This window comes from Aethalodelphis obliquidens, unplaced genomic scaffold (genome assembly GCF_003676395.1).
Source record: "Aethalodelphis obliquidens isolate GAN/ISIS:26980383/991018 unplaced genomic scaffold, ASM367639v1 scaffold83, whole genome shotgun sequence".
Taxonomy (NCBI): Eukaryota; Metazoa; Chordata; class Mammalia; order Artiodactyla; family Delphinidae; genus Aethalodelphis; species Aethalodelphis obliquidens.
This window is the reverse complement of record NW_020838027.1, coordinates 186,107-206,203: the sequence shown is the minus strand read 5'-3', so window position 1 is coordinate 206,203 and position 20,097 is coordinate 186,107. Positions and strand designations below refer to the sequence as shown.

At 46.9% G+C, this 20,097-nt stretch overlaps 1 protein-coding gene across 16 annotated transcripts in view; it reads right to left on the bottom strand.

Annotated features, from left to right (window-relative positions):
- Positions 1 to 20,097, bottom strand: part of MICAL3 (microtubule associated monooxygenase, calponin and LIM domain containing 3) — a 175,622-nt gene that overhangs the window by 146,004 nt on the left and 9,521 nt on the right. For all 16 annotated transcript variants that reach the window (XM_027093055.1, XM_027093057.1, XM_027093058.1 and 13 more), the window contains exons 2-3: positions 3,899 to 4,083; positions 3,209 to 3,259 (exon numbers count right to left, since the gene is read on the bottom strand). The gene's annotated coding sequence lies outside the window, so the exon portion shown is untranslated. The remainder of the gene's footprint in view (positions 1 to 3,208; positions 3,260 to 3,898; positions 4,084 to 20,097) is intronic.

The window sequence follows — 20,097 nt, the reverse complement described above, 5'->3', positions numbered from 1 at the left end:
CAAGGGTGGAAAGGCTAATAAATACTTTATATCCCAGTCAGTGGCTTAACTTTATCTACAACTTTCCTAGACACAGAATGCTTAAAGGAAGACTCTGTCAGGGACACACACACGTGAGATGAAATGACAGCCATCTTTAGTCCTTCACGGAATTATTTTGCTTCCCTGTGTTTTACATAAATATGGATGAAAAGATCTGAAAATTCCTAACTATCTCCCAAGCAGTAAAGCAAGACCGTTGTTAACACGCAACGGGCCTACATCGCCATTCCTTACCCTGCCACGGCCAAGCACACCTTCCTTCTGCGGGAGCCTAAGGAGGTGATGACAACGGGCAGGGGCTCGAAGTACCTCTGACCCCCCGGGCACTGAGGAAGGCTTTTCACTCATCTGAGCCCTCTCTCACCCTCTTAAGTGCCCGATAAGCCCCAGGGGTCACGACAAACCTGGCACACAGGCTCTGCTGAAGACACGGCCACATGCACTGGAAGCCATGAAAGCTTCTTCTGCCATCTCCCACCCTAACCCACACTCCAAAATGCCACAGACTGAGCATCAGCCTCCCAGGGAAGATGCACCTGGCTTCAGACAACTGAGCAGCCAGCTGAGGGTCAGGTACCTAGGGCTGTATTTAAGGATGTGGCCCCTCTCCGCTGCATTTAGAACAAAGGGCAATTCTGAGCCCCTCAGACTCTTCAGTGCAATGGCAATGACGACCAAGGTGCTCACAGAGACACCCTTCTATGCGTCCCCAAGGCAAAGGCAGGTTGGTTTCCTAAGCCCAAGCCACAGGACATTGTAAGTGGAGTATATTCAAAGCAGTACACTAGTGAGCTGGAATCCCGTGTCCTCACAAGGATGAAGGAGGAGCCAGTCATTACCCAAAACCCGCCTCTCCTCCTCAGCCCCAGTGCGAGAACCAAGGAGGGCAAAGCTGGAGCAAGCCCCGTCTGCTGTATCACTCTGCCTGCTCCGACCGGCTGTCCTCCTGCACATCCTTCTGATGCACTTTGACCTTGCACGGTGAGGCCAAATGTGCACAAGCCCAGTCTTCTGGCGAGTCACAGAGGAACTGCTAATGGAGGCTACTGCTCCAGGTAAGACACCACTGCCCTCCAACGAGGCTGCTTCTGTTTGAGCATCTGCCCACGGGGCTAAGGCGCGCATCTGGGTTTTGTCCACCATCTCTGCACGTGGCACATGTCCATACTTATTACCAACCGTAACGGGGGGCAGGGGAGTCAAAGGGATTAGCTCCACAAGACTTTGACCCTGCCTGAGATGAAAGTCTTAAAACCAGACTCACACCTCTGCCAGCTGTCACCCACCTCAACACTGTCACAGCCTACACCAGAATCCTACAGACACCCAGGTTGTGTGGCCAGGGAATTGGATCCACAAATCAACTGTCCCTTTAAAGATCCACAGCAACTTAAAAGCAGCTGGTTTCTGGTATGAACCAGTCCTCAGAAAGCAACTCTCACTTCATCTACAAAGGACAAGGTCCAACAATTTGAGTTTTGTTTAAAAAAAATAAAATAAAAGGAAAGAATTGCTCCACACAGATAAATTCAAGACTCAAGACACAACTGCTCGTTCAAGAACAGGGCTTGAGGGCTTTTCAAAGCAGCCAGAAGGCTGCTGAGTGTGACTGTCCTGCTATAAAGCTAAACATGGCTGGTTGAGGTCTGGGTCGAGGGGAAGGGAAACAGTCCTGAACAGAAAGGTCCCGCCTGAAGGGGCACAAAGCAGGCGCAGAGCTCACTGTGGGGCCTCTGCACTGCCCACACCCAGGGCAGATCCAGCAGAGCTGACCTTGCCCGTACAGGCAGGTGTCTCCTGCCCTGCCCTGCAGTAGCAAGTCCTCGGACAGAGGCAACTGTGCGGCCAGAGGAAATCCAGACTTCTCCTCTCTCCTTTCCCTCCCTCCCTCTTTGTTTAAAAGAGAAGGGGAGGGACTTCCCTTCCCTAGTGGTCCAGTGGGTAAGACTCCGTGCTCCCAATGCAGGGGGCCTGGGTTCCACCCCTGGACCGGCAACTGGATCCCAAATGCCGCAACCAAGACTCTGCATGCGGCAGCTAAGAATCCCACATGCTGCAACGAAGATCCCGTGTACCGCAAATAAGACCCAGAGGAGCCTAAATAAATAAATAAATATTCAAAAAAAAAAAAAAAAAGAGAAGGGGAGTATTTCTGTGCCTAAGAAGTGTTGCAACCGCAAGAGTCCTATATCAAAAAACAATGACTGAGGACTTCCCTGGTGTCCTCAGAATCTGCCCTGCCAATGCAAGGGACACAGGTTCGAGCCCTGGTCCGGAAGGACCCCACATGCCGCAGAGCAACTAAGCCTGTGTGCCACAACTACTGAGCCTGTGCTCTAGAGCCCGTGAGCCAGAACTACTGAGCTCACGAGCCACAACTACTGAAGACCACGCACCTAGAGCCCACGCTCCTCAACAAGAGAGGCTACCGCAATGAGAAGCCCACACATCACAACAAAGAGCAGCCCCTGCTCGCTGCAACTAGCGAAAGCCCACACACAGCAACGAAGATCCAACGCAGCCAAAAATAAAAGATATAAATAAATAAATTTATTTAAAAAAAAAACAAAAAACAATGACTGAGACGCTGCTTTGGGAAAGATCTCCAGTATTCTCCTTACTTGCTGCAAGTAATAAATCCTTCCCTCTCCCCCCACAAAAAAAAGAAAAGAAAAGAAAACAATGGCTGACTTTTTAAAGCATTTCAGTAATACCTGGGATCTCTAAAAGATCCTGAAATTGGCACACGATGGTTATAATTTCAGTGCTTAAGAGAAGCTCTGAAGTCACATCATTTCCACATAGCGATCAGAGGTAGTTTCTTACCATATAGTTGGGAGGCTTTATTTTTTGGTCTCCTGCCTCAAAGAAAGTCCCTACTCCAAACCAAGTACTGTGACGGTAGTAATAATGATACTATCAAAAATATCAGCTGCAATGTATTAATCACATTACCACATGCCAGGCATGTTTAAGAGCCAGCGACCTATCTTTCCTCATTTAATTCTCCTTGTGAGGTAGGTACAATTTTTAGGCTGATTTTATAGATAAGAAAAAGGAGACACAGAAAAGTTAAGTAACTTGCCCAAAGTCACAGTGAATGATATAGCTGGCACTTAACCCCAGGAAGTCTGGAACCATTAGATTAAACAGCCTCTGTACTTACATCTGCTAGATCTTCATCCTGAAACAACCCTGTGAGTCATCATAGGGTTACCTGCAAATTACAGATGGGGGAAAAAAAGAATGAAGAAAGGTCAGATAATTCGTCCAGCTAGTAAGCTATAGGGACAGACAGGGTCAGGAATCGGATCCAGGTCTCTGACCTCCAAGTTCTACACTCTTCACTTCTCCATACTCCAGGGCGGCTTGATCAGCCAACAAGGGACCTCTGTACAGATGGCTGTTCCCAGGACCAGAAGAGGTGACACTAGGTCCCAAGGGCATACAGGCAGGGAAGAATTAAGAACCATCATGCCATGAGGAATCTGCCATCTGCTGCCCACTTCGTGGCTCTTAAACAGGATTTACCCTGTCATGTCCTGCTCAAAAACCTACAGACTTATTATCCCTCATAGTGTCTCCTGTGTGATTTCAAGTCCCTCTGGCTTGAGTTACCCGATCTCATCTCCCACTTTCCCCAAGAAACCCAACCCTCCCTCCAGTTTGGCAACCCCACCCCACCCCACCCCAGGGCACATCCCTCTCACTCGGACATGGCTCACGTGGTTCCCAGCACCTGAATCCGCTCGTGCTCATCTCCCTGCCATGTTTCAGAGCCCCTTGCCTCCCCCAGCCCTTCCTGAGTGCCTCCGCCTCTGGGCGCCTTCGCAGTTCCAAACAATTTCATACTTACTCACATCCAAGCAGTATTGTTTGCCATTGTTTCTGTTTCCCAACGGAAAATTCCTTAGGGAAACAACCATGCAGGATCTCAGGAGGCACAGACACCAGAAGGCTTCCGAGCACAGGCTTAGGAGTCAGACAGAGATTGGATCCTGACTGCCACACGCTCAGCCGTCCAATTCCTAGTTGGCACACCTGTAAAATGGAGGTGAAAATAGTACCTACCTCACAGGGTATTTCTAAGAAGTAAATGAGAGAATGCATCTCTATAACGTTTTCCACAATGCCTGGCAAAAATGCTCAATAAATAATTAATTCAACGATAACATACCGGGCCACAGCCCTGCCTAATGTCTGCTGACTGTGCAGCTGGAGCACAACAAACAGCTGCAATTAAGTGATGGAAGACTACTGAAGGTTGAGGACTACTTGTAAAAACTAGACAAAAGAAGAAAAGCAAGAGGGAGCTCAAGAAAGTAAAATAATAGAGTAGAACGGGGAAAACAGGATCTAAGGACTAAACCAAATCTGAAAACACTTCCTGGGCACTGACTATGTGCAAGCACACCAAGGGGCACAGAGGGCGTGTAAGACAAAGTTCCCACACTCACGGGGCTTAGGATCCAGCTAAGCACTTAAGACAACACACAAAATAACTAAAACCACAAAAAAGTACATAACCGCAAAATGAATGGTACAGCCAGGGGTTTCCAGCTTTTTTCAGTTACAACTCCTTTTTACCATCAACTATTTCTTTTTTGATCATTATGTGATATATGGCATACCTTATAATACCTTATTGATTGAAAAAAATGCCTAACAATAAAAAAAATCTACTATAAGTTCAACATTTTCCAATGAATTTGTATTTTGTTAATCACAACAGCATCTACGTGCACTGCAGAAAAAGCAGAACATATATATTCGCGATGTCATTAACTCAAGCTATGACGTTTGATGAATCTACTCAATAGATCCACAAGACTGGCCGATGGGCAGTACACACACACACACACACACACACACACACACACACACACACAGAGACTCTGCCCAAAGCATGGGGAATCACTGGCAGAGAATCCTACTGACAATAGTAGTTCAGAAGCGAGTAGAGACTAGATGACAAAGTTCTAACAGATTCAACTCAATAAACACTTAGCTAACTTAATTACAACAAACAGTTAACTATTATAATGAAAGAGATCTTGGAGGACGGGTGGGATGAAGCTGGGCGGAGGGAAGGGGGAACGTGACCGGCGTGCACGTGCTCAAACCCGAGCCTGGAGCCTCCTCTGCAGGCACGCTGAGGGGAGGAGGGGACCGCGACCTGGGCACAAACTCAACCCACCGTCCGGAAGGGACACAGCTGCTCAAAAGACAAGTACTGCAGATGCCAGGAGCTCCTGTGTGAAGAGCACGGGCTCCAGAGTCCACAGATCTGGACTTGAATCTGAGACCCACCCACCACTGGGCCTCAGTCAGTGAAGGCAGGCTTCTGAAGCCCCATCTCCCTGCTGTAAAACAGAGACCAATACTATTTGCCTCATAGGGAGATAAGGATTTTGAGGTGAGGCTAAAATAAGTAACCATGGTGAAGTGAGCCCGCGGTGTCCCAGAGAGCAGATAATGCCGCGGTGCCCACGACCATACCACAGGGAATGCCAAGGTAAGACTGAGTGCAGCGCTCCTCAAACAGATTTGACCACAAAGCAGTTTTAGGTTAAAATTTACAGAAGGAATCAGTAAAGGAGCGCAAGAGGTATGAGGCACACTTAGATTAGCATGGGACGACAAATAAGAAAACACCTAAGGATCCAAACTATGAATTCAACATTTTAGATACACCTTTAAATTATTTTATTAATTTATTATGTATTTTATTAATCACAAATCAAATCAAAAGGGCTCATGGATAAATGAACTGTTGCAAAAATGACTAGTTTTTAAAAGGTTTATAAATAAAATCCTCCCCCCTACCAAAAAATTGAGTAAAATTCAATCATCTTATTAAGAACATCTTTTGCTTTTCTCCAGACCCCTTTTAACAGTCCGTGGAACACAATTAAGGAAGCACTACCTCAGAGTGGGGTGCGGTGCTGAAATAGAGGACAAGATAAATAGGAACAAGGAAGACACAACAAATAAAATATTATTCTACACTTCTGTGAACAATGATAAATTGTATGGCTTAGACAGCAGGACTTGGTACCTCTTCTCACCACCCCCAATTTAAGGACCATGAAAACACCTGTTGTATGCCAGGAATGCTACAGGCATTAGGGGATAGGACTTCTCGGGATAGAGGAGGGGAGGAAAAGGCAGTGAAGGGAAAATTATCAAATTCTGCTTCTGAATTTGGCCTTTTTTTAAATTTGGATATTTTTTTAATGTATGTATGTTATTACTATAGAAATCAGATGCTTTTTCAGAAGCGAAAACTAAAGCTTGAAAACAAGGAAGACAACGTGCCACTGTAGTGAATGGACACAGTTCTGATTGCAGAGGGTCTTTATCTGTCCCCCAACGGAAGCTCCGACCAGTGTGGCCTGGGGTAGAGAATGGAGACCCCCGTGTGGGCTCCACGCCGGCAAACTGCTCCTCAAGGACTCAGAACTCCAACTCCATCCGACAATGAGCAGGAGAGCCGCCCCTCTCCTGGAAGGCAGCTGGAGATGCCATGGAACTGGGGCGCAGTCACACAGCCACTCTGCACACCAAGGCCAGTCCCTCAGAGCAGCGTTTCTGTGCAGTCCGGGCCCCTGTGCCAGGAGGGCGGGAGAGGCGGCCCAGGGACTTTCCGTCTGCGAATTCTGGAGCCCAAGCAGCCGCGGAAGGCAAACCCAGGGCAGAGAAGAGGACCAAAGGAAAGTCTGATTAATAATTACACTCTGAGTTTACACAGCACTTCTTTCTTCCCTGATGAGTTTGAAGTATTTTGGAGACATTACTTCACCAGGGCCTTCAGGTTCTTTATTTAAGACAGTCTCCAGCACACGGGAAAGCTGAATATTAAGTCCACTTTAAAAGATTAGGGAGAGCACACATACCCACACCAATCTGCCCGAGGGGAATCGGCAGAGCGATGAGACTCCAAGCTCCCGTTCGCCTCGCTGTTCTGGCCAGTAGCATAAGGTTGCTTCTCAAAAATGATTCTGAGAGTTTAGGAAAAACTGAGTGTCCCACAGGTCCCAAAATAAGCGTCCAGAATTACACAGAACAGAATAATAGTCCTGCCTCACCCACAGCACAGATCAAGGGCCCAAGTTGCCTTAAATCATTTCTAAGACAAGCCAAAAAAGGAATAAAGGAGACAGGGAAATGGAAGGATAAAAGAGGAAAGGAAAAAAGCTCATGTGTTGTGCTGAGATCAAAGCAGTTTCCATTTGCATCTCAAGAGAGGGGCACTGGCCGGTCCCACAGGCCTGTCTACTGCAAGCCAACCAGAGCACTATAATCTATAGGATAAATCGCTAGTCATTTTACATTTCTTTCTTGTCTCTCAAAAAAAAATACATCTGTTTCTATAAGAATACTCAGTCATTTAGCATTTATTGTGAGTCTACCAAACACCAGGCATCATGCTGGGTCTGAGTACAGAAGTGAACAAAATGTCTCCTATACTGGATGGAAATGCAGTGGTGGACACAACCACCAGGACAAAAATGTCAACACACAAACAGAAAAACAAGTTCATACTTACATACCGTGAAGAGGTCTGAGGGGGAGAGAAGAGCAGAAGGTAAGAGGAAATAACACAAGGGACCCTTGGCTGGGGTGGTCAGGAAGGCGGCAGGAGCGAAGTGCTGTCTCGCCTGAGGTGGAGGGTGGAGCTGAGGGAAGGCGGGAGCTTCCTGCAGGGGCAGGAGGAGGCACAGGTGCACGGCCATCAGGTGAGAACAGACGTGGGCCTTCCAGGAACTCTGGGTTTAAAGGTCACTGGGAGAGGAAGAAGAGGACAGCAGGGCAGGCAAGGCCACATCATGGAAAGCCAGGCTTGGCATCTTAAGGAAAGTGGATTTAAGGACCTTGCTTCTTCCTGTGTCCCTCATAGCTCTCGGCCCAATGCCTTCCTCATGGCAGACACCAAGAGAACACATGCTTCATTCAAATATAAACCACTGACCAATTTACAAGCAATGCAATGACTTAAAACCTTGGCCCTCAAGAATCTTACAGAAAAAAACAAAAAAAAACAGACCATCCCTCCACCCCAAATGACAAATGTTCTTGAGCCAACAAGAAAAATATCCTGAGACAGTATCTAATTAAATGCCAAATGAAATGTTCAAGTCGTATGTCGTTCCCTGGAAGGGGGTAATTTTAGGCCATAGTAGTGATGACAGGTTTCCCAGAGAGGGTAGGACTGCAAGTGGAAACTGAAGTTCGGGAGAATTTAGCTCAGCCACCTGGGAGGATGCTCCAGGCGCACAGACAGGGTAAGCTCAAGTGCACAAGGAGAAACGAGCAAGGCCTGTTTGAGAGAAATACACACAAAGGGACAGCTGGGCCCATCCTGGACACCCGCACAGCAGTCCAGCCCAGAAGCCTCTCCAGGCCGGTTGGCCCAGCCTCAGGGCCTTGCAGGGGACAACAGGAAGGTACCCACCGGTCAGGCCCTGGCCGGTCTCCTGCCTGGCACACTCTGGGTGAGCGGCCTGGAAAGGAGTGTGAGTGAGACTGTCTGCCCCAGGAGGAGACAGACAGGCAGAGGGCTACAGATCTCACTCACTGGGATAAAAAATTAAATGCCAAGAAGGAGGGTGAGAAGAGGAAAAATCCAAGTTGTTGTAGAATTACGCAACTGAAATTCCACGCATAAGCCAGGAAATGCAAAGGTCACAGTTCCCACAGCAACTGTAACCTGAGCCGCCGGCTGTGTAGTCTTTGGCTCCGCCGGGCCCAAGGGGAAGCACCCTACTGTGCTCGGTGCTCAGCCTCCAGACCGCACCGCCAGCCAGTACCTGCCGCTCAGGGCCCCAGGTCCAGCCCCTGAAGCGCCAGGCAGTCCTGGGCTGTGCTGCTCCGAGCTCACCTGCGTGGCCACACCAGGCTGCAGTTCCGGATTCTTTTAGGCAGAGCTCCACCCTGACCCCGTGCCCACTAACTTGGGTCTTTAATCTTAACTCTTCTTCAGGTTGAGTGACCTTGAGGGGGAGGGGAAGGTGCACAGGGGAGGGGCTGCTGCGCCCCCCCCCCCCGCTTCTACACATGCAAAGCCTCACCGACAGGGAAAAACGGCGGGGCCGGGCGGCAAGGGAATGTTGGGCTTTACAGGACACCATCAAAAAAAGGGAAAAGACAACCCACAGGGACCTCCCTGGTGGTCCAGTGGTAGAGAATCCACCTTGCAACGCAGGGGACAGGGGTTTGATCCCTGGTCGGGGAGCTAGGATCCCACGTGCTGCGCGGCGGCTGGGCCCGCACCTCAACTGGTGTGCTCACGGGCCACAAACTGCAGAGCCCACACACCCTGGAGCCCGCGCACCATGACTAGAGAGAGAAACCCCGCATGCCATGACTAGAGAGAAGCCCGTGCCCCAACAAAGGATCCCCGGGTGCCTCAACGAAGGTCCCGCATGCCGCCACTAAGACCCTACGCAGCTAAAAAAAAAGAGATAACCCATAGAATGGGAGAAGATTTCTGCAAATTATTCACCTGATAAGGGCCTTGTCTCTAGAAAATATGTAACTGAGCACATGTTCCTTCCCCAGAGGGGCGGGGACACAGGCAGGTCACCCAAGGCCCTGCACCCATCCTGAAGCTGCCTGTATTATGATAGTGGAGGATGGGGCCTGAGCCCCCTTCCACCCTCACCCCGCAGGCTGGGGTTGCAGTTAAGGCTGTGGGTACCTGCCTGTGGGTGGAAGGAAGACCAATAGGCACCTGGTGATCATGGGCCTTTTTAAAAGATGAGGCCCCTGAGGTTCTCCTCCTCCTCACTGTTCAATCATCACAACAGAAAAGACTCGCTCCCAAAAAAGTTTATGTTCTGGAAATCTTACCTCCCTTCAGGCAACATCTTATGTGAGTAGCTGATATTATGGGCTCTGGGCAAAGGATGACTTTCCTGTTACTTTGGCTGCCAAACTGGCCATAGACAAGGAAAGCATGAGGTCGTCAAGTGGAGGCAGCTGTCTGACCTGAGCACGGCCCTCCATGATGTGATAAAACTGCCCTCCATGACGTCACGAGAAGTAAACGGACTAAGGCATGTAAGAGCCACACCGCAGGCCTAACACGCAGGAGCCCAACAGGCGGAGTCACTAGATCGCTGCTATCTCTTCTCACACCCAACCTGACGACCCATTTCACTTATAAGAGCTGGGTGCAAATTAACGACAGCAACAAGAACAGCAGCAATTATTGTAGCTGACATTTAATATGGGCTCACTCTGTGATGAAGTCTACACAAGATTTCACTTAGTCCTCACGATAACCCTGTGATATAGATATTATTATCCACATTCTTGGGTCAAGAAACAGGACAGTCACGTACTCAAGGTCACGCAGTTCTAAGTGGTAGAAGATGGAAGTAAACCCAGACAATCTGGCTCTGGAGCCCTCACATTTAACCACATCACAGCCGTCTTCAGGTGTCTGTCCCACCAAGAGCAAATCAGGTAAAGACGTTCCAAAAACATCCCAAGGGTGACTTCCGTGACAGAACTTCCAGTCTTGGGTTGACCTAGTGATCACAAAACCATGTGGAGGGTTCTGAGTTCTGCAAAAGAGAAAGGCCAGAAGCAATCCAAGATGCCACCATCACCCACTGTCACCCACTGATCACAGGTAGCTCTGTTCAAAGTGGGGACGCGCGACTATGCTTCATTTCGCAAGTACACTTGCTAAAAAGGCATTCTGATACCTCACGGGTAACAGTGAACAAGCCTGGGAATTTTCAAACTGTCTTACACCCTACTTGACTCCCACTCTATTTCATAAACCCCACAACTGTCCTGCATTTGCACAGACAGGACTTCTCACCTTCCCCACTGTCCTTACCCAGGTCTCCTCTCCCTCACATGTCTGTTCCTATGCTCCACACACCCTCTAGGCCCCAGCTACATGGTTTATACCCACTTGTTCAGATTACATACAAAGAAAAAAATCAACACATTCATTTACCCCAACTTAGAAATGGAAATACCCGATAAAGAAAGGGATACAGAACAAATGAGGCACTGAAAAACCACGTTTGCAAGTAATCCCAAGTATGTCCCCCCAAGGATACCCCAGCATCCCCATGACTAGTGGGAATGCGACCTTGGACAGAGACAGCCCACCTCCTGAGCTGGCTCCCTTCTCGGGGGGACATACTACCCTACTTACTGCTATGCAGGCGGTAGGAAGGGAGCAAATGAGACAGCCAACAGAACACTATTACATAAGTCAGATGTCTTACTGCTTTTTAGACTTGTCTGAACAGCATAGGGAGAGGGTAGACTGCTGAAGTATCTTGCAGGGATCAGGGCAGGAGGTAGTTCACGTTTTTCATTGTGGTAGCTTATCTCCATAACCCAGATACACTTCTAATTATTAAATTCCATGCCTATACTACAGTAAATAGAGCTGAAAATCTCACTAGATAACACAAGAGAATTAAGACTACAATGGGAAGTGACACTGCTCCATTTTCCTGACTTATGCTTAAATACAACCTCAGTATACTGTGTCCAACCTCCAGCTATTCCCAGAAGCCTGGCCCCCAATCAGTGTGTTTAACAGTCATCAGCGGGCTTCCCTGGTGGCGCAGTGGTTGAGAGTCCGCCTGCCGATGCAGGGGACACGGGTTCGTGCCCTGGTCCAGGAAGATCCCACATGCCGCAGAGCGGCTGGGCCCGTGAGCCATGGCCGCTGAGCCTGCGCGTCCGGAGCCTGTGCTCCGCAACGGGAGAGGCCACAGCAGTGAGACGCCCGCGTACCGCAAAAACAAAATAAATAAATAAAAAAGAGTCATCAGCTTATGGCTGTTTTTACCAGCAACATAGTGAGTAAAATGCTATAAAGAGCCTATATGCCTTAGTCTCTGCTTTCATAAGATTTTAAGTTTCTAAAAAGCTAAAACAAAGTCACCAACATAAGGTCTAAGTATTAAAGGTTATGAAACTGACTACAGACTATTCAACTGTAGAGACTTGTTAAATATAACAGAAACACCTGAAAGCATAGAAATTTGTCATGTAAATCTGGATTTACTCAAGAACTGAGGGCAGATTTGACCTGTCAAAACTAACAACTTTTATACTTTGAAACATACAGAACACTGTCAAGAAAGTGAAAGGAGAGCCCACAGAGTGGGATAACATATTTGCAAATCATATATCGGATAAGGAACTCATTTACAGAATATATAAAGAACTCTTACAGCCTGATAATTAAAAAAGTAACCCAAATTTTTAAATGGGCAAAGGATTTTAATAGATATTTCCCCAAATAAGATATACAAATGGTCAATAAGCACACAAAAAGATGCTCAACATCATTAACCACTACGAAAATGCTAATCAAAACCACAATGAGGGGGCTTCCCTGGTGGCGCAGTGGTTGGGAGTCCGCTTGCCGACGCAGGGGATGCGGGTTCGTGTCCCGGTCCGGGAGGATCCCACATGCCGCGGAGCGGCTGGGCCCATGAGCCATGGCCGCTGGCGCTGGGCCTGCGCGTCCGGAGCCTGTGCTCCGCGGCGGGAGAGGCCACAGCAGTGAGAGGCCCGCGTACGGCAAAAAAAAAAAAAAAAAACCACAATGAGATACCCCTTCACACCCACGAGGACGGCTAGAACCAAAAGGATAATAGCAAGTGGTAGCGAGGATGTGAAGAAGCCGGGAGCCTCATACCGTGCAGGTGGGAATGTAAGATAGCGCAGCCACTTTGGAAAACAGTTCTGCAGCTCTTCAGAATGCTAAACAGAGGTATCACAAGACCCAGCAATTCCACTCCTAGGCATGCATATATACAAGAGAAATGAAAACACACGTCCACACAGAAACTTGTACACGAATGTTCATCGTGACATTATTCGAGGTAGCAAAAAGCCGAATGTCTATCAACTGGTGAATGGATAAGGAAAATGGAGTAGATCCATAAAATGGAGTATTTGGCCATAAAAGGGAATGAAATTCTGATACAGGCGACACCACGGATGAACTCTGAAACATTATGCTGAGTGAAAACAATCTAGTCACAGAAAACCACAGACTGCATGATTCCATTTATATGAAATGTCCAGAATAACAAATCTATAGAGACAGAAAGTAGACTCGTGGTTGCCTATGGCTAGTGGGAGAGGGACTGGACAGAAGTGGAGAGTTACTGCTATGGGTACAGAGTTTCTTTGGGGGATGATAAAAATGTTCTAAAATTAATTGTGCTGACGGTTGTACAATGCTGCGGATATACTTAAAACCAGTTAATTTTACACTTAATGAACTGTATGGTATGCGAATTATATAATAAAACTGTTTAGAGCAGTAACCATGTCTTTTTTGTCACTGTATTCTCGTAAGTAACACAGGGACTGGCACACAGTAGGTACTCAACAAATGTTGATAAAATAAAGAGAACAGAGGTGCTGAGTCTTTCCACCAAAGATTTCATTAGAGGAATTCCCCCACTGCACTCAGGGACTTCTGTGAGCCGGTCCGAGCCCAGAGGAGACAGGGAGTCCTCTCCAGCTCCTTCTCCCAGCCCAGCACGCCCCCTAAACATCAGGGTGATATAGTCTCTGTCTGCAGTCTCTTCTAAACCTGAATTCTAGGATGCTTTGCTGGTGGATATAAAAAACAACAAGGGCCTTCCCTGGTGGCACAGTGGTTAAGAATCCACCTGCCAATGCAGGGGACATGGGTTGGAGCCCTGGTCGGGGAGCTAAGATCCCACATGCCGAGGGGCAACTAAGACTGCGCACCACAACTACTGAGCCCATGCGCTCCGGAGCCCGTGCACCACAACTAGAGAGAAGCCCGCGCTGCAACAAAAAAGATCCCGCGTGATGCAACTAAGACCCAACGCAGCCATAAATAAATAAATAAATAAATATTAAAGATGTATAGCATATAATAGTAATAAAATATGTAATAGTAATAAATATATAGTAATAAGTAATAGAGTATAAAATATATAATGCTCTTTACTGTAAATTCCATATAGTCAATTGACTCTCAGACAAACCTGTCATAGATTTTTTTTGTCTAACTCATATCTATGGCCAATCCATGGACTCAACTGATAAATAAAGTGAATGTCAGTTTTCATTTACCTTAAGGAGTGAAACAAAATTGGACAAAAAAAGATTTATTTTGGGACTTCCCTGGCGGTCCAGTGGTTAGGGCTCCACACATCCTCTGCAGGGGCCTCGGGTTCAATCCCTGGTCGGGGAACTAGGATCCCACATGCTGCGAAGCATAGGCAAAAAAAAAAAAAAAAAGAACATGTATATCAAACATGATATAAGCAGCTTCTTTGCTGAATTGGACCCTAGTTTTTCAAATACTAAAAGAAGTATTTCCTCAAATTTTTGTGCTGTTCACAATGTACTAGATATGGACACAAAACACTTTAAGTTTAAACTGCAAATGTTAACATTTTTTCATCACTTTCTTAGCCAATAAACAAAACAACAAATCAAGCCCTGATGTGTACTGTTTGCTGGTTTCTGTGGTGTAAATACTCCCACCATGGCCAAATTCAAGCTACGTGCATCTCTGAACACAGAGCTGGGAGGAAATGTACTGTAGTTCACAATTATACAGTATTTCCACCATATGGGGCAAGATACCTGAGAGCATAGTTCATGCTAAAATAATGAGGAAGTAATGAATTTTGAGTATTTGTTACCTTTGCTTTCAATACAATTTATTTAACTATAAGTTTATAATTTTTAAAATATTTATTTGGCTGTGCTGGATCTTAGTTGCAGCATGCAGGATCCTTAGCTGCGGCATGAGGGATCTTTAGTTGCGGCATGAGGGATCTTTAGTTGTGGCATGAGGGATCTAGTCCCTTGATTAGGGATCGAACCCAAGCCCCCTGCACTGGGAGCACGGAGTCTTAACCACTGGACCACCAGGGAAGTCCCTAGAATTAATTTTTAATAATAGCTGTATTTAACAACCAACTTGCAAAATTCCTGAAAATTTAACCACAAGGTATGAACAGGCTCTGGCAGGCCATGGTTCACTCCTACACTCCCAGTGTTTAGTACACAAAAGGTGCTCATGCATGTTTGTAGAAACAAAATATAACCCTATAGTTATTTCACCCCTAACACTCCAGAGGGATTCAAGACTTTCCTATAACAAGATTTTTAGAGCTGGGAATTTTTAAAGCCAGAGAGACTAGAACAATCTTCCCTGTAACACATTTCTTTTACAAAGGGCAGGGGCCGGGTCTTTTAGTACTTAGTATAAGCTCAAATCTAAGACACCTTCTTTGATTTATTCTCCCTGAGGTATTTCTTCCACAAAACACTCAGGCACTGCGAAGCTAATTTTAAACCCTCGACAGTCTGATCTGGTTTAGCACCCTGGGTGGCATTATTCACAGGGCGTTCCTTAAAGCTTGCTTAAAGTTCTGGCTCCTGCACTGGAAAATACAGAGCCCCACAAGCACCCACCACTCCCGCTCCCGGCTCCTGGAGCTCAGTTTGGGTGCTCTCCCTCCCTCCCTCCCAATTCTGTCTCTGGTCTGCACTCTTCTCCTTGGTTCCCTGTGGATCCTGCCCAGCCGCCTTCCCAAGAGTGGTTTTGGTCCTTGGCTTCCCACCATCCTTTAGAACCACCTGCCTTTGTCACTAATGACTCCTAGGTCTACGTGAGACTTAACCCTAACCCTAACCCTAACCTGAATGCTCATCTTTACTGACTAGCTTCATGACAAAGCCTGAAGTACTGCTCCTCTAAGAAGGCAGCAGAGGGACTTCTCTGGTGGTCCAGTGGTTAAGACTTCACCTTCCAATGCAGGGGGTGCGGGTTCGATCCCTGGTTGGGGAGCTAAGGCCCCACATACCTGGCGGCCATAAAACAGAAGCAATATTGTCACAAATTCAATAAAGACTTTTAAAATGGTCCACATCAAAAAAAAAAATCTTAAAAAGAAAAAAAAAAAGAATGCAGCAGATACTCTATCCCCATTGGCCAGGAGTTGGTGGGCCTTTATCTTCCTTAGACTGTAATATGAATAAAAGCAGAGAGAGACGTTTCATTTTCCCAAGTATAAACTAAAGCTGAGTTTGTTTCTTCAGTTATGCGTGCTGCTCTCCTAGCCAGAAAGCAGTGCAGTTACTCCCTGCCCCTCCCTGTTCCCGATCCGAAGACTCCACTAAACATCTCCTGGGTCTGTATCCCTCCCACTTCTGGTCACAGTTTGCCCTCATCACCCTCCAGTGGAAATTATTCCAAACTGCCCGCCCACAGGACCCCTGGACTTCAGCCCATCTTCCCCAAGTACTTTCACACCATGCCACTTCCCAGTTTTAGAACCTAAGGCTCCCTGTCAAAATCTAAGAGAATATCCCTGTTCCTAGGAAAAAAACACTCAATTATTGAGGGGTCAATGTCCCTAGTTTATTCAAAGAGAAGGAAAAAATATGAAAAAGCAAATGGGGCAAAACGAAAACAATGTGTGTTTCTGGAACAAGAGCTCCCTGTACTATTCTTGCCTCTTCTGAAATTATATCAAAATAAAGTTACAAAAAAACTAAACCCTCATCTTAGTGTCAAAGTTTGATAATAAACAACTCCTTCTCATGGTCACATCTCTGACACACTGTTTTTGTCCCTCTCTCTACACCTAGACTCAGGATTTCCCCTGCTCCTCCCTGCTTCCTTCACTGACTCACTTCTTCCAGGGCTGCTGAGGAAGGAAAAGAACTAACATTTACTGACCATGTGCTACCAGCCAGGCGATATCACGCTTGGCATTTTGTGTATTTTATTTCATCAAATTCTACTGAGGACTCTACGAGGGAGGTGACAGGCGAGGCCTGGAGAGATTAAGACACTGGTCCAGGATTCCACAGCCACTAAAGGCAGAGCTGGAATGTGAATCCAGGTCGGCAAGGGAAGAATGATAAAGCAAATGGGGCAAAGTGTAAATAATTAATAAAACCTAATTAGCAAATTTAGGGAATGGTACAACGGAGCTCCCAGTACTGCTCTTACCACTTATCTGTAAGTCTGAAACTACATCCAAAGTTACCCAAAAGAGGGCTTCCCTGGTGGCACAGCAGTTAAGAATTCACCTGCCAGTGCAGGGGACACAGGTTCGACCCCTGGTCCAGGAAGATCCCACATGCTGCAGAGTAACTAAGCCTGTACATCACAACTACTGAGCCCATGTGCCACAACTACTGAAGCCCGAGCGCCTAGAGCCCGTGCTCTGCAACAAGAGAAGCTACAGTGATGAGAAGTCCACGCACCACAACGAAGACCCAATGCAGCCATAAATAAATAAATAAATAAAATTAATTTTTTTTAAAAAGTTATCCAAAAGATAGACTTTTCTTGTGCCCCGACAAACAGGTGGGCCCACTGACCCAGCTACAGCAGCCATCACCTGCCTAAAGCACCTGAAGGCCAAGGCAGCAAAGATATGTGTGAGACAATCGGGAGAATTCACGGTGCTGACAGTCTGGGAGCCCCTAAGGAATCAGTATCTCTGGGTTTTTTCTCCAGAATCAAGTCATATTCTTGGCCCATGTAAAACAAGACCAGTTTTACCAAACCTGGGAAGGCACCAAACCTGAAACTTGGGTGTCCCCTGGTCTCTTCCCTCTCCTTATCTCCTCTATCTAATCAGTGTCTTCTTTCCAAAGCGCCCCTGGCATCAACTCCCTGCCTATCTCCATTGCAGACATCCTGTTCTAGTCTCTTGTCATTCACACCTGAATTATTACCATGACCTGTGGGCCAAATCCAACCGGCAAGTGAAGAAGGGTTTTTATATTTTTTTAATGGTTGGGGAAAAAAATCGACAGATGACTATCTCGTGACATGGAAGAATTAGATGAAACTCAGATTTGGGGGGTGGGGGATAAAATCTTTATTGGCGCACAGCCGCGCCCATTCACTGACCAATTACCTGCTTTCCTACTACAACAGCAGTCGGGTGGTTGCATCAGAGACCATATGGCCCGTTGAAACTTAAAATACTTATTTTCTGGCCCTTTACAGAGAAAATTTGCCAACTCCTCCCATAGCTGGTCTTGCCTGACTCTCATCTCTCCCCACTCCATAAGATTAACTGACACAAAATATTACTTCCGTGCTGTCGCTCTGTGTTCAAACACCTCTGATGAACTCTCCCTTGCTTATATACTTCACACTGTAACCTGGCATCCATCAGACCAGGTGAACAACCTTGCTTTTAGCAAGAAAAGCCCAAAAAGCCATGCCTTTGTTCATGCTACCTTCTGCCTTTGTCATACAGAGTGAAGTCAGACACAGAAAGACAAATATCCTGTGATATTGCTTATATGTGGAATCTAAAAAAAGGGTACAAATGAACTTATTTACAAGACACAAGTAGAGTCACAGATGTAGAAGACAAACTTACAGTTACCGGGGATAAGGGGGGTAGGGATAAATTGGGAGATTGGGATTGACATACACACACTACTATATGCAAAATAGATAACTAATAAGAACCTACTGCATAGCACAGGAAACTCTACTCAATACTCTGTAATGGCCTACATGGGAAAAGAATCCAAAAAAAGAGTGGAGAGATATATATATATATAAAAAACTGATTCGCTTTGCTGAACACCTGAAACTAACACATTATAAATCAACTATACTCCAATAAAAATTTAAAAAGAAAGAAAGAAGGAAAGAAAGAAAGAAGAAAGAAAGAAAGAAGGAAAGAAAGAATAGAAAGCTAGCTCTTCTTGCCTTCAACTGCTAAGCTCACTGCTAACTTGCCTTCCAAGACGCTGGGAAACGCTGGGAAAGGAACATTTCCTGGTTTCCTCTCCTCTGCTTCCACAGCACCCTATACTCACCCTCATCACAGCCCCTACCACACTACACTGAAATCATCTATTTGTGTGTCTGTCTCCCCAGCTACAGTAAGATTCCAGAGGGCAAGGAACACGTCTCACTCATTTCCCAACACCCAGACCCAATGTGGCTCCGCGGTCCATGAACACTGAGCTCAACTCCAGCCCCACCAGGCTGGCCTCCTCACCGAGGCCCTGGTGCGCCGTGCTCACTCTCTCTCCAGGCACCCCTTCACCTCGCCTAGACAACCCCACCAATGAGCTGGGACACAGCCTATGCAGGCCCACGAGTCAGCGGACTAGGGTCCAAAACCCAAGCTCCTCTCACTCATGTGCCCTTGGACGAAGACACTTGGGTGTCCGCCCTCATCTGCAAAGCAGGGGTGCCAGAGCAGCACCTGGACTGCAGGGCTGACAGTGCATGTAAAGCATCTAAACCAGCGCTGTGCATGTAATAAAGACTCAAAAGGTAAGTTATTGTCCTTGTTCTCCCCAAAGACTGGAGTCACCTGTCTGTGCCATTTGGCACTTCACTGCTTTTCTTCTTCCTTTACCCAACCGTCTTGTGCATTCATATTGTATCTTCTGAAGCAGGGACAAGGTCAAATACCTCTAGGAACCTGGGCCCTGCCCTAATACCCAGTACAGGGCAACATGCGGAGAAGGGGCCCAACAGATGATAAATTAATGAACAAATTATTCCAGGAAGTCCAAAGAGTTGCTAATAAGAAAAACAATGCAGAGCCAGGGATGAGGCAGAGAGTAATGAGACAGAGAGCAGCAGTTGGGGGGTATGTTTGGGGGTGCTTTCACATTGGTAAGCATGGAGCCACACATGCTCCCCCAGAGACTGTCCCTTCAGTCAATAACAGTACCAGCTAACACTCAGGGTGTTCACTGCTGCTTATCAAGTGCCGGCAGGATTCTAAATGCTCACAGCCACACCAAGCACATAGGACTGTCATGCTATTGTACAGATGGAGAGCCTGAGGCCCAGGGAGGTTAAATAACGTATACAAGGTCACACACCCTAGTAAATGATGTAGAAGTCTAGTTCCAGAGTTCATGCTCCTTACCACTACACATTTTGGGGAGGGTGTGTGGGTGTGTGTGTGTGTGTGAGCGAGAGCGAGAGCGAGAGCGAGAGTGACAGCGAGAGCGAGAGAGAGAGAGAGAGAGAGAGAGAGAGAGAGAGAGAGAGAGAGAGAG